Source organism: Tamandua tetradactyla, chromosome 2, assembly GCF_023851605.1.
Source record: "Tamandua tetradactyla isolate mTamTet1 chromosome 2, mTamTet1.pri, whole genome shotgun sequence".
In the NCBI taxonomy this organism is placed as follows: Eukaryota; Metazoa; Chordata; class Mammalia; order Pilosa; family Myrmecophagidae; genus Tamandua; species Tamandua tetradactyla.
The window spans coordinates 185775999-185790511 of NC_135328.1; the positions used below are offsets into that span (position 1 = coordinate 185775999).

Below are 14513 nucleotides of genomic sequence, written 5' to 3' on the forward strand. Positions count from 1 at the left end.
TGAGAACTTAGACATTTGGCCACATCAAACTACAAAGGAGACTGGAAAATGCACTTTAGTCTTGGACTCTGGAATATCTAGGAAAGGAAGCCAGTAGATAGCATCTATCACTTCCCCCACTACCTCCCATTTCCACCTGGGAGGGTGAGAGGTGTTACTGGTAGTGGATTCTTTTGCCCGTGTGCTCAAATGACCAATTCCTGATCATCTCTTAAATCCTTACCTCTCGGTTACAGTCAGATGGGGGAATCAGGGCCGTCAGAAGCTACTGACAGGCCAGAGTGGTTGTGGATGTGTGTGTGTGGATGTGTGTGAATATGTGTGGGGTGCACATGATCTGGAGGTCAGTTTTCCTTGAAGATGAGAAACCAGGTATAGGAATTCCGCCTAGCAATCTGTGATCCCATAAGGGGGAGGTTGGATATCCCTGAATGGATTTGTGTTTGCACTGGGCCCACCTCCCCTAGGAACTCCCCCAGAAAACAAAAGTTTAGGACAAGGAAAGTTTGTTATTCTAGGATGGCCAAAGCATCACCTGGAAGGATTGGGTACCTGGGGGGATTGTGTACCACACAGCTTCTCCAGGGTTCTCCTGAACTACAGTCCTTTCACTATCTTGACTCCCACCTGGGGAAAGAGGTGCTGGCTGGGGCACATACCTCCCCTGACTCAGATAGCTGTCGCTGCTTTCTTCTGTCCCAACCTCGTCGGACACAACCAGCCCTGAAGCTGTGACCTTATGGGGCTGCGGATTCTGTTTGTGAAAGTTGAGTCTCTCACTGATAGAACTGCTGAGATGCCCTTGTTAATTAGTTGCTAGTGGCAGGTGAAAATGGGGCAGGTGCTGAGTCTCCAAAGACAGACTCTGCTCTTTCCCTTTGCTTTATGTAGGAGTGAAAGGAAGCAAGACTATAATTCAGCCCATGAATGTCAGAAAGCTATTGGCTAACCTATGCTGCCCCAAGCCCAAGGGCAGTCTAAGCTCTGTCTAGACTGGGTATTGTATTTGGGAAAAATCTAGATTCCAGATTTTCCTCTGTGGTTCAAGGAATCCAGTACGGCAACCTACCATCTTGGGCACCCCAAAACATGTTTATGTCAGAGTCTCTGAAAACTAATGAACTACCCATTGCCTACAACTCCAACAACCCTAAAAGGAATCAATAAGAATGAAAAATAATGTGATATATCTGTAGAACAATGTAACATTTCAAAGTGCATTCACATCTGTTATTTCATTAATGCCTTTTAATGATTCAGTGAAGGGGACCAGGGCAGGAATTATCGTCCCTGTTAAGCAGATGAGAATCTGAATCTTGTTTCAGGTAGAATGATCTACCCAAGGCCAGAAAACTAGTAAATGTCAAAGCTTGTTTAATCAATGGTAGAAAGTCAGGGATAATAAACAGGCACAGAGAAATACAATAACATTATCCAATAATTAATGAGCATTTGCCTTAGCCAGGCACTGAACCAAGGGCCTTACAAGCAGCACTTGAGTTAATCCATACAACTCCATGATTTAGGTCTTAGTTCCATTATTATCTTCATTTTACAGATGAGGAAATTGAGACTCAAAAAAAAAAAAAATGAAGTACTTGTCCAAGCAAGTGTAGTTACTAAGTGGCATAGCTTTAAACTGTTAACTTCTACAGTCTACTGAATGCTATATATTTTGTGTCCACCTCTCCTAGACATGGGGGCCAGGAAAGGCTACACAGGGCTCTGCAACAGCTCCTGATTTATACTTCAAGGTTTGGGCTCAAGCTCATCAGTACCAACTCGACCACCCTTCAGGACACAGAAACAAGCTCTGTCTGCCTTCATTCGACAATATTCACTGAGCACCTACTATGTGCCAGGCATTCTTCTAGGTGCTGGAATATGGTAGTGAATAAAATAAAACCCCAGATTCATGAAGCTGACATTCCCACTGGGGGCAACAGACAGTAAACAGCTAGACAAACACACACGAAATGTTGGAGTGGTGGGGAGGAAGTGCTACTTTATAGAAGATGGCCAGAGAAGGCATTTCTGAGAGGAAGCAGTTTGTTCAGAAACTCTGGGAAGGGTGAAAGGGAAAAAATCATGAGGTTATCTGAGAGGAAGGTGTTCCAGGCAGGAAGCAATGAGGGCAAAGGCCCTAAAAGACTGGCCCAGAGGCCAGTGTAGCTGGAGAGTAGACAGCAGCAGATGAAGTCTGGGGACAGGTCATGGAAGGGTATTTAGATTTTATTTTGAGGGAAGGAGGAAGTCATTAGAGGGTTGAGAATGGAGGAGACTTGTGATCTGACTTACTTGTTAGGAGGATCCTTGAAGCCATGGTGTGAAAAATAGACTGTGCAGGGCAAAGCTGGAAGCAGACAGGCCACTTAGACCTCCCTGACTCCAATGACCTTCTTCACACCACCTCAACTGCCCACTCCCACAAAACTTACCATCAACCAAAGACCACTCCCCTCAGAAATCCTGAATTCCTCTCCTTCAGACTCCCATGGCAAAACTTCTCCAACCTCAAAGAGGTCTTCAATCCACTGATCCTACCACCTGTTCAACAGCCATTGGTCACTTCCCATCTTTGCTTCCCTCCTTACTTCAGCACTGTAATCACCCCTTGCAAACCACCTCACTCCTTGTTTCATCTCTGCCTCCATTGCAGATACCAGTTATGGCAGACAGATTAGAGTGGCCCCCAAGATCTTCACCCCTCCTCTTGAGTGTAGGAGGAACCTATGACTTGGTTCTATTCAATAAAATATGGCAGGTATGAGGGATGTCATTCCTGTGATCAGGCTATGTAATACGGCAAAAGTGATGGGGTGTCAACCCCATGATTATCCTGACTTATATAAGACTTTGTTTTAGTATATTTGATGAATCTTCTTCTTGGCTTGAAGAAGTAATGGCCATGTTGGAGAAGCCCACATGGCAAGGAACTGTGGGTGGCCTCCAAGAACTGTAGCTGGCCTCCAGGATCTGAGAGCAGCCTCTAGCTGTTGGTGAGTAAAAAGCTAGGGCACTCAGGCATACTGCACAAGGAAATGAGGGCAAAGGCCCTGAAAGACTAACCCAGAGGCCAGTGTAGCTGGAGTGTAGACAGCAGGGGGAGTAGCAGATGAAGTCTGGGGACAGGTCATGGAAGGGTATTTAGATTTTATTTTGAGGGCGGGAGGAAGTAATTGGAATAAAATCATTGGAAGTAAAAGAAATAAAAGGAAAAAAGAATAATGAAAAAACTCATACATATCATACCCCCTTACCCTTTCCTCTTATTGACCACTAGGATTTCCATCTACCCAACATATATATTTTTTAATTTTAACGTTTGTTCCCCTTATTATTTATTCATTTTTAATCCACATGTTCTACTCATCTGTCCATACTGTAGATAAAAGGAGTATGAGACACAAGGTTTTCACAATCACATAGTCACATTGCAAAAGCTGTATCATTATAAAATCTTCTTCAAGAAACATGGCTACTGGAATACAGCTCTACAGTTTCAGGCATTTCCCTCTATCCTCTCTAATGCACCTTAAACTAAAAAGGTGATATCTATATAATGCGTAAGATAACCTCCAGGATAACCTCTTGATTCTGTTTGAAATCTCTCAGCCATTGACACTTGTTCATTTCTCTCTTCCCCCTTTTGGTCGAGAAGTTTTTCTCAATCCCTTGATAATGAGTCCGACTGTAGGATTTCTCACTCTAGGATCTCTGTCCCACGTTGCCAGGAGGTTTATACCCCCTGGGATTCATGTCTCATGTAGAGAGGGGGAGGGCAGTGAGTTTGCTTGTTGTGTTGGCTGAGAGAGAGAGAGAGGCAACATCTGAGCAACAAAAGAGGTTCTCTGGGGGTGACTCTTGGGCCTAATTTTAAGTAGGCTTAGATTATCCTTTGTGGGAATAAATTTCATATGAACAAACCCCAAGACTGAGGGTTCAGCATATTGATTTGGTTGTCCCCACTGCTTGCGAGAATATCAAGAATTCTCCACTTGGGGAAGTTGAATTTTCCCCCTTTCTCGCCATCCCAAAGGGGACTTTGCAAATACTTTTTTATTCACTGTTCAAATCACTCTGGGATTTTTCGGGGCATCACTCTGGACAAACCTACAAAATCTCATGCCCTACTCAAAGTTCCACGTACATATGGTGTTCAATTAACCTGTCCACATAAGTTATATTAGGAAATTCACTAGTCAGAATATAAAGTTTGCACCAAATAACAATTTTTGCTTTGGTCTCACACATAAATTAAAATTTAAAAATATTAATTACCATTTATTTTCAACACCCTGCAGTAATGACATTCCTTTGTTCTTCCTCATGCAAAAACGTTTTTAAATTTGTACATTTAGTCACTATCATTATACACTCTAGGCATTCCGAGATTATACTATCTCAGTCTTTATCGACTATCTTTCTTTCTGATTTTATTTGTGCCCCCAGCCCTCCTCCCTCTATCATTCTCACATTCAGCTTCATTCTGTGTTTTAACATAATTATATTACAGTTAGGTAGTATTGTGCTGTCCATTTCTGAGTTTTTACAATCAGTCCTGTTGCACCATCTGAATCCCTTCAGCTTCAATTACTCAATATATTACCCTACTTCTATCTCCTGATGGTCTCTGTTACCAATGAAGTTCTTCAAGTTTATTCACTAATGTCAGTTCATATCAGTGAGAGAATAGAGTATTTGCCCTTTTGTTTCTGGCTAATCTCACTTAGCATAATGTCCTCAAGGTCCATCCATGTTGCCACATGCTTTATGACTTTATTCTGTCTTACAGCTGCATAATATTGCATCATATGAATATACCACAGCTTGTTTAGCCACTCGTCTGTTGACGGACATTTGGGCTGATTCCATCTCTTGGCAACTGCAAATAATGCTGCTATAAACATTGGTGTGCAAATGTCCATTTGTGTCCTTGCCCTCATGTCCTCTGAGTAGATACCTAGCAATGGTATTGCCAGATCATATGGCAATTCTATACTTAGCTTCCTGAGGAACTGCCAAACTGCTTTCCACAGCGGTTGTACCATTTGACATTCCCACCAACAGTGGATAAGTGTGCCTCTTTCTCCACATCCTGTCCAGCACTTGTCGTTTTCTGTTTTATTGATAATGACCATGCTGGTGGGTGTGAGATGATATCTCCTTGTGGTTTTGATTTGCATTTCCCTAATAGCCAGGGAAGTTGAGCATCTTTTCATGTACCTATAATTTTAAATGTACAATTCAATGAGTCTGGACAACATATGCAGCCAGGTAATCACCATCATCATTGCGATATAGAACATTTCCAGAACCCAGAAAGTTCCCTCTTGTTCCTTTGCAGTTAATTCCCTTTCCACCCCAACCCTTGGAAAACACTGATCTGCTTTCTGTCACTATAGTTGTGCCTTTTTTAGAATTTTCATATAAATGGAATCATACAGTATGTAACCTTTTGAGTCTGGCTTCCTTCATTTAGCATAATGCTTCAGAGATTTACCAGGTTTTGCAAGTCAGTTATTTGTTCCTTTTTCACTGGTGAGCAATGTTCCACTGTATGGATGCACCACAATTTGTAGACATTTGGGTTTCCTAGGGATGGTTTTAGAACAGAAAAGACTTTTGAAGTAAACAATTGCTTTCTTTTTTTGTTTGTTTGTTTGCATGGGCAGGCACTGGGAATCGAACCTGGGTCTCCAGCATGGCAGGCGAAAACTCTGCCACTGAGCCACCATGGCCAGCCCAACAATTACTTTCTATCTATTTAAGTTACCAATTCAAAACACCAGTTCTTTCTTAGTCTTCAAAACTCAGCTCACAGATTTTGTAGGTTTGTCCAGAGTGATGCCTTGATAAATCCCAGAGTGATTTGAACAGTGAATAAATTATTTGCAAAGTCCCCTTGGGGAAATGGCAAGAATGGGGGAAAATTCAACTTCTCTAAGTGGAAAATGCCTAGTACTCTCACAAGCAGCAGGGACAACCAAAGCAATAGATTGAGCCCTCAATCTTGGGGTTTGTTCATATGAAACTTATCCCCACAAAGAATAGGCTAAGCCTGCTTAAAATTAGGCCTAAGAGTCACCCCCAGAGAACCTCTTTTGTTGCTCAGATGTGGCCTCTCTCTCTCAGCCAACACAACAAGCAAACTCATTGCCCTCCCCCTCTCTACGTGGAACATGACTCGCAGGGGTATAAACTTTCCTGGCAACGTGGGACAGAAATCCTAGAATGAGCCTGGACTCTGCATCAAGGGATTGAGAAAACCTTCTTGACCAAAAGAGAGAAATGAGACAAAATAAAGTGTCAGTGGCTGAGAGATTTCAAACAGAGTCGAGAGGTTATCCTGGAGGTTATTCTTACACATTATATAAATATCACTTTTTTTAGTTAAGATATATTGGAGAGGCTGAAGGGAAGTGCCTGAAACTGTAGGGCTGTGTTTCAGTAGCCACGTTTCTTGAAGATGATTGTATAATGATATAGGTTTCACAATGTGACTAAGTGATTGTGAAAACCTTGTGTCTCATGCTCCTTTTATCTATGGTATGGACAGATGAGTAAAACATATGGATTAAAAATAAATAAATAGGTCAGGAACTTGGGCTGGAAAATGGCGGCGGCCGCGGAGTTGATGCTGCTGGAGAAGTTGCTGGGGCTGAGTAAAGGGAATAAATACAGTGCGCAGGGCAAGCACCAGATTCCAGTTCTTCTGACAAACAGTGGTCCCAGTCTAACAGGATTGACTACGATAGCAGCTCATCTAGTCAGGCAAACCAACAAAGAGTATTTGCTTGGGATTACTGCACAAGAAAAAGCAATAGTGCAACAGCAGTTAGAATACAGGGTAACTCAAGTAGATGGACACACCAATAATGATGTTATCTGCACTCTGTTAAAGGATCTTAATTCATATCTTGAAGATAAAGTCTACCTTACAGGTTATAACTTTACCTTAGCAGATATCCTACTATATTATGGACTTCATCGCTTCATAGTTGACCTGACAGTTCAAGAAAAGGAGAAATATCTTAATGTGTCTTGCTGGTTTTGTCACATTCAGCATTATCCAGGCATCAGGCAACATCTGTCTAGTGTTGTCTTCATCAAGAATAGACTATATACCAATTCCAATAATACCAATAACACCAGTGTTTAGAATGTTATTCATGCCATGCAGAAGAATGATTAAAAATGATTTAGGCCATTATCAATTTTAAAAAAAGTTTTAAATGGAAAATGTACTCTGGACCACAAGATTAATGTAAACTAATGAGCAGTCATTATTTGTGGAAGTAGAAGCTATAGTTTTTAAACTGTAAACTTGTGTCTTAATGTCTACTTTGTCCTTTAGTTGAAGTTTTACAATTTTTTATGTAAAATTCAGCTGTTGAAGAAACTTGAGTTGAGATCAAGTTGTAAATTACCTTGTTTTACAGAATGAAATTTATTTTAATAAAAGTTGCAAATCACTGGCTTAATCTTAAAGAAAAAACTAGATGCTGCTTTCAGTGGTTGCCATAGTTGGCTATTTACTGACCTATTTCATATTTTCAAATTCATTCCCCCATGGATATTTACACTAGTTTGTTTATTAAGAAGTATAATAAATTGTGCCAAGGATACAGGAAGGAGAGATGAATTTGTTTTCAAATACTTACGTGAACTAGTAAATGTGGTTGAAAATAAATAAAGAAATAAATAATAGGGGAACAAATGTTAAAATAAATTTAGTAGATTGAAATGCCAGTGATCAATGAAAGGGAATGATAAGGCATATAGAAAAAAAATAGGGGAAACAAAAGTTAAAATATATTGGGTAGATGGAAATACTAGCAGTCAATGAGAGGGAAGGGTAAGGGATATGGTATGTAGGAGTTTTTCCTTTTTTCTTTTTATTTCTTATTCTGAATTGATGCAAATGTTCTAAGAAGTGATCATGGTTATGAATATACAACTATGTGATGATACTGTGAGTTATTGATTATATACCAAGAATGGAATGATCATATGGTAAGAATGTTCATGTTTGTATGTTGTTATACTAAAAAAAAAAAAATCAGCTCACAAATCTTATTTGAAAATCTTGCAGATTTTAGCAAACGCCTCTAAGGGGACTTATACAAACTTACACCTTCAAACATTTCAATGTAATTTTATAGGTGAACAGATTTGGATCTCCTTTTTCAGCACCTCAATTATCCGAGATAAACAAAAACTCCCAAGGGTCTATATCATTCTTATAAATCTAATAAACCCAATTTATAAATATGGTAAATTTTACATTCTCTTAAAAATCTATTAATATAAAAAAACTAAATGCACATAGATTTCTTCTTTAAACAGAAATAGTTATATTAAGATTTTAACTCTTGGCTTAGCATGACGAACTTAACTCTAAATCTTCCTGTGGGAAAACTATATACCCACATCAGGTTACTCTTTCAGGAAAAAAAGTTCCATTCCAGGTATCAGAGACTATTTAGTTATTAAACCATTCATCGAAGTCACCTGCCCACTGGGAAAGACAGTTGTGGTGCTGTGGCAGCTGGTCACCCTGTCCTCAGGGCTGGGAATTTGGCTCGTATTGTGGAATCTCTCACGCAAAGGGCTGCGGAGAGGTCTTCGTTGCAGCGCTGGAGGGGCGAGGGAAACAGTGGCAGGCTTCGTTCAGCTTTGGGGTCTCTGACTGTTGGATTCAAGTTGAACTCAAAGATTCTCTATCTGTGAATCTCAGGAAGTAGCTGACTGAACAGCACTGCGCGATACCGCAACGGGACCCTTAAGGCAAAAGCCTAAAATCATTAATATTTGAAGGTTGATGAGGATGACAAATACCTGGCGCAGGGGTAACCACTTCCTGCTCCTGACCCCCTGGCAGACATTGCTAATTGATTGCTGCAGCCCTTCCCCCTGCCCCCCTAGCAGACATTGCTAATTGATTACTGCAGCCCTTCCTGCTGCCCACCCAGCACCACCCGGGGCTGAACCTCATCAGTCAAGGCAGGCGCCCAAGATGAAGACTTTCCCCGACCAGCCGTAACCCGCTCTGGTGAGAAACCAGGCCTGTCTGCTTGGCCCTCACTCAGGACTGAGTTAATGGGTAACTGGGGTTGGGGATTTCCAGGCTTTTTTGTTCCTCTTTTCTGTGAGACCCTGTGGGCCTGAAGTGCGATGGCCTTGGGCAGTGAAAGGTGGGGGGAGGTGCGGCTGTTGGAGGACGGTGCTCCGTCGGGAGACCCCACGTGGGGAAGTGCACGCTAGCCGGGAAAGCCAGCAGGCTCCCAGGACACCGGGGCTTGAGGTGGCCAGGCGAGAGCACAGGCCTGAGTCCCAGGCAGAGCTGCTGGGCTCCCTGTGTGGTCTCAGGCTTAGCCAGACTCAAAGCTGCCAAATTTACATCTCCAGCCCAGGCCTCTGAAGCCCAGCCTTGTGTGTCCAACCCCCAAGATGTCTAAGAGGCATCCAAAACTAACATGTCCAAATCCAATCTCCTGATTCCCACCCCACTCCCCGAAACGCTTCTCCCCAAATCTTCCTTCTCTCTGGAAATGGCAGCGAGGTCCTTTCGGTTTCTCAGGCTAGAATTCCCTGGAGTTGTCCTTGGCGCCTCTTTCCCTCACACCCCACATCTGGTCTGTTAGCAAATCCCGTCAGCTTTCTTCAAAATATGTCCAGGATGTGTCCGCTTCTCACTATCTGCACTGCTACCCATCTTGCCCCCACCCCCCACCCTACCCTGCCTCATTTAAGCCTCATCATTAAGCAATGACTGCAGAACTGTGTCCGTGATTTCCCAGCCCCTCTAAAGGCGAAAGCCCTCACGATGGCTATAAGGCATACCCCATTGGCTCCCTACCTCTATGCCTCACCTCTGGCCTCATTTCACAGATGCCCCATCACTTACTCCATTCTCTACACTGGCCTTTTTCCCATTCCTTGAAGGCACCAGACATAGTCCTAGCTCAGGGCTTTGATCCTTATTCTTCTCTCTGCCCAAATGCTCTGCCCCCAGATATCCATAAGGCTCCAGGTAGCCATACAGCTCATTGAGTCACCTCCTTTGGTTTTTGCTCAGTGGCACCTCAGTGAAGCCTCCTCTGGACAGCCCCAATTTAAATTGCAATTCCTCCTCCAGCCCCAGCACTTGCTATCCCCTTCCATGCTATACTTTTGGCCATCTTCATACTCTAAATTTTTCTTATCATGTTTATTGTCTATCTCCCTCCCTAAAATGTGAGCTCCAGAAGATGGATTTCTGCATGTGTATGTGTGTCACTGAATTCCTAGCCACCACTCTGTCAGTGTACAGAACCCTGGTATTACAGTTTACTAGTTGCTTGATAAATACTGATTAATTTAATAAGAAGAATAGCCCCCAGATATTTGAAAACAGGGACTCAGATACTTGTATATCAATGTTCATAGCAGTGTTTCTTACCTATTGGGGGTGGGACCTTTTGATTAGGTTTGTTTCAATTGAGATGTGACCCACCCAATTCGAGGTGAGTCTTAATACTTTACTGAAGTCCTTTATGAGGATAAAAGAGAGAAGCATTTGGAGAGGGCTCACAAAGAGAGACTTTGGAGAACAAAGCCCCAGGAGAAGCAAGGAAGGACCCCCAGAAACTAAAAGAGACAGAACCTGAAAGCAACAAAACCCAGGAATACAGGACTGGGAGATACCGGCATGTGCTTCCCATGGGACAGAAGAACCCTAGATGCAATTGGCCTTTCTTCAGAAGAGGTACTGCCTGCTGATGCCTTAACTGGTATATTTTCATGGCCTTAGAACTGTACATTTATAAACCAGCAAATCCCCATTGTATAAGCCAATCCATTTCTGGTATATCGTATTCAGCAGTTTTAGCAAACCAAAACATGATGAGAACAACTCAGGTGTCCATCAACAGATGAATGGATAAATAAAATGTGGTGTATACATACAGTGGAATATAAATCAAGCATGAAAAGGAACGAAGTCCAGATGTATGCGGCAGCATGGAGAACCTTGAAAACATTATGCTGAGTAAAATAAGCTAAACACAAAAGGACAAATATTGTATGATTCCACTTATGTAAGAAATCTAAAATAAGCAAATTCATAGGGTCAGAAAGTGGATTAAAGGTTGCCAGGGGCTCAGAGGAGGAAAAGTGAGTTGCTATTGCTTAATGGATACAGAGTTTCTATTTGGGATGAAAATAAAAGTGTTAGTAATGGATAGTGATACAGGTAGCACAACGTTGTAAAGGAAATTAATTCCATTTTATTGAACTGTACAGTTAAAAATGATTAAAATGGGAAATTTTATGTGGCCACAGAAAGAATTTTTTTAAATACCTGTATTTATTGAGTACTTACTAAATGCCAGCCACCAGACTAAAGACTTTCCATGTATCATTTGATTTTATTTTTAATCATAATTTATGAAGTAAACTCTAATATCCCCATATACAGATGGAGAGACTGAGGCACAAAGTACTTACAGTTTGTGATGGAGACATAATTTTAATCCAAATGGCCTGACTCCAAAGACTGAATTATTAGCCGTTTTGCAATGTTGTTCTCCGATGAACTAATGAATAAATGAAAGAAAAGAAGTGCAATTACATATTGCACCCATTTCAGAAATAATGAATTTTTAAGTCAGATAGACCTGAGTTTAAATTCCAGATTTGCTAAACACTGGATGAAAGGTTTAGAAAAGTTTTGTAGATTCTCTAAGTCTCAGGATTCTTATTTGCAGAAAGGGAAAAATAAAAGTTATCTACCAAGTAAAGTACCTTTTCTTGACCCATTCCTGCCCTCTAGTGGTAAATTGAAATAATTACTTCATAACTGCTCTGCTAAATACAAAATCACCAAATGTCATAGTCCCATTGCAAAACCATTCGTTTCTGCAAATAAAAAAACCTTTGGTTGTTTTATTCTTGGCTCTTGGTTCTCTTAGTCTTTTGGTTCCTGCTATTCATCAGGAATTAGTTGGAAATCAAGCTTCCTCAAGGGGAAACAGGAAGGCCTGGCCCATATGTGTCTCTGCAGGGCAAAATGGCTCCAGGGAAATGATTCCCAGGAAAAATAAGTTACCCAGTTACACACCTGCATCCCCCCACAAAGGATAACAGGTTCAGTTGGTTTGACAATTCCATCTTCCAGACCATCAAAGAGTATATTATTCTTATTTTATTTTTTTTTTTTTTAAAGAGAGAGGGAGGAAGGGAAGGAAAGACAGAGAAGGAAGGAAGGATAGAAGGAAGGAAGGGAGGAAGAAAGGGAAACATTTTTAAACATTTTCTTGTTTTATTATATTTTGTTTGTTTGTTTGTTTTTTACATGGGCTGGGGCCGGGAATCGAACCGGGGTCCTCCGGCACGGCAGGCAAGCACTCTTGCCCGCTGAGCCACCGCGGCCCGCCCTATTATTCTTATTTTAAACAAACTGTTTTGAAAGGTGAAAAAAGAGTAAGCTACCTAACTCATTTTATAACACTAGTTATACTTTGGCATCACTACTAGTATGACTTTGACATCAAACCAAGGCAAGGGCAAGTAGAAGTAAGAAACATATCGAACAAGCTTGCTTATAAATATAGATGCAAAAAAATAATGAAACATAAAATGTAATTACATTATATATATATATATAAAAAGATAAATAGTAGGGTTTAGCCATGAATGGAAGGATAGTTTAATACTAGTAAAACTATTCCTATATTCCAAATCTGAATATAGTAAAAGATAAAAAGCATTTAATCACTTTAATGAATGCATAAAAATCATTTGATGAAATTAAACACTCTCTCTTTTTTTTTTTTTAGCAACTTAAAACTAGAATAATGCTTCAGCCTGATAGAGGATATTTACCAAATACCTAGACATCAGACTTGAGGGTGAAACTGTAGAAACATTCCCATTAGATTCAGGAACAAGATAAGAGTGCTCTCTGTTCAGAATTTTACTGGCATTTCTAGCAAGTTGGTAAAGTCATAGAAAGAAATAAAAAGTTTAAGAAATAGAAAGAGTTAACATTATCATTATATGCATATAATTTATTTTCTACTTAGAAAATCCAAGATAGCCTACATGCAAAGTATTAAAATGAATACGAGCACTTGGCTGGATTGCTGATTACTAGATCATCCTACATGTATCAATAACATTCTTGATCGGAGTCCTAGCCTCCTTTTTTTTTCACATGGGCAGGCCTGGGAATCGAACCCGGGTCCTCTGGCATAGCAGGCAAGCATTCTTGCCTGCTGAGCCACCATGGCCCACCCAATAACATTCTTATTGAATGCTTATTGGAGTAAAAATAAGAAACAAGAAAATGTAATCCAAAGGATATTTCTAATAGCAACAAAAATTACAAGATACCTAGAAATAATATACAAAGAAAAAACCTAACTTTTTTTTTTTATGAAGCTAAACGAAGTGATTCCAAATCCATATGGAGATACAAAGTTCCAAAAATGACCAAGAAAGAAAAGAAGGAAAGGGAAGGGAGGGATAAGGGAAGGAAGGGAAGGGCAGGGAAGGGGAGGGGAAGGGAGTGAAGAGAAGGAAGAGAAAAGAAAAAAGAACTAGAAATAAGTGAAATACCAATGTTAACTAAAACCATAGAACTGTCAGGCAAAAATTAAAAAGTCTGATTCTAACAAGGGCTGGTGGTGAGGACATGCAGAACCTTATAAGCTGCTAATGGAAATGTAACTGATACAGCTACTTAGTGCAACTTGACAATGTCTCGAAAAGTTGTATTCCCTACAACCCAGTATTTATATTGTCCTAGGAAAACCCTTTCCACATGTACCCCAGGAGACATTGTTGAGGCTGTTTGTGGCAGTATTGCTAGTAATAGTGAAAAATTGGAGCAACTGTGATGTCCACTGATAGGAAAATTAACTCTGGTGTGTTCCTTCAGTAGAAGACAATTGAGCAGTTAAAATAAATGAGCCAGATCTATATATATACTGATATAATATTGAGTGAGAAAACAAGTTGCAAAAATTTATCTACAGCATGAAAAAACTTAGGAAAATATTTTTCCTAGTCACATTGTTTAGTTCATAGAAATAGATTAGAAGGATACACATCAAATTAATAGTAGCAACTGTTCCTGGGAATAGAGGGAGAGAAAGAAATTGGCCTGTGAAAAGGAACAAAGGGGACTTCAGCTTTTATCTGTGATGGCCTATTTATTTTATATAAAACATATCTAAAACAAAAATGTTAGTTGATTATTCTGGGCTTGGAGTACATGAGTGTTTGCTACATTATCCTCTGTGTTTTTCTGAATTTTAAAATTTCAGAATTATTTATAAATATATATAGGACCCAAATCATGCTATGGAAAAGGTATGCAGACATTGGAAAAGCAGACATTGACATGTAGGAGGAGGCCAGGAGAAAGCCCAAGCCTCTGGCCGGGGAGGGGTGGCTAGAGACCTTTAGAAACCTGGGGCAGAAGTCCTGACGCTGCCTGCATCTCTGCTGGGGATCACACACACACA

General features: G+C 40.6%; 1 protein-coding gene and 1 pseudogene across 1 annotated transcript in view; both read left to right on the top strand.

Annotated features, from left to right (window-relative positions):
- Window positions 1-6616: 6616 nt before the first annotated feature.
- LOC143658249 (eukaryotic translation elongation factor 1 epsilon-1 pseudogene) lies at window positions 6617-7162 on the top strand (annotated as a pseudogene).
- Window positions 7163-8976: 1814 nt separating this feature from the next.
- PABPC4 (poly(A) binding protein cytoplasmic 4) overlaps window positions 8977-14513 on the top strand; it is a 92911-nt gene continuing 87374 nt past the window's right edge. Inside the window, exon 1 of the mRNA XM_077150180.1 lies at window positions 8977-9055. The gene's annotated coding sequence lies outside the window, so the exon portion shown is untranslated. The remainder of the gene's footprint in view (window positions 9056-14513) is intronic.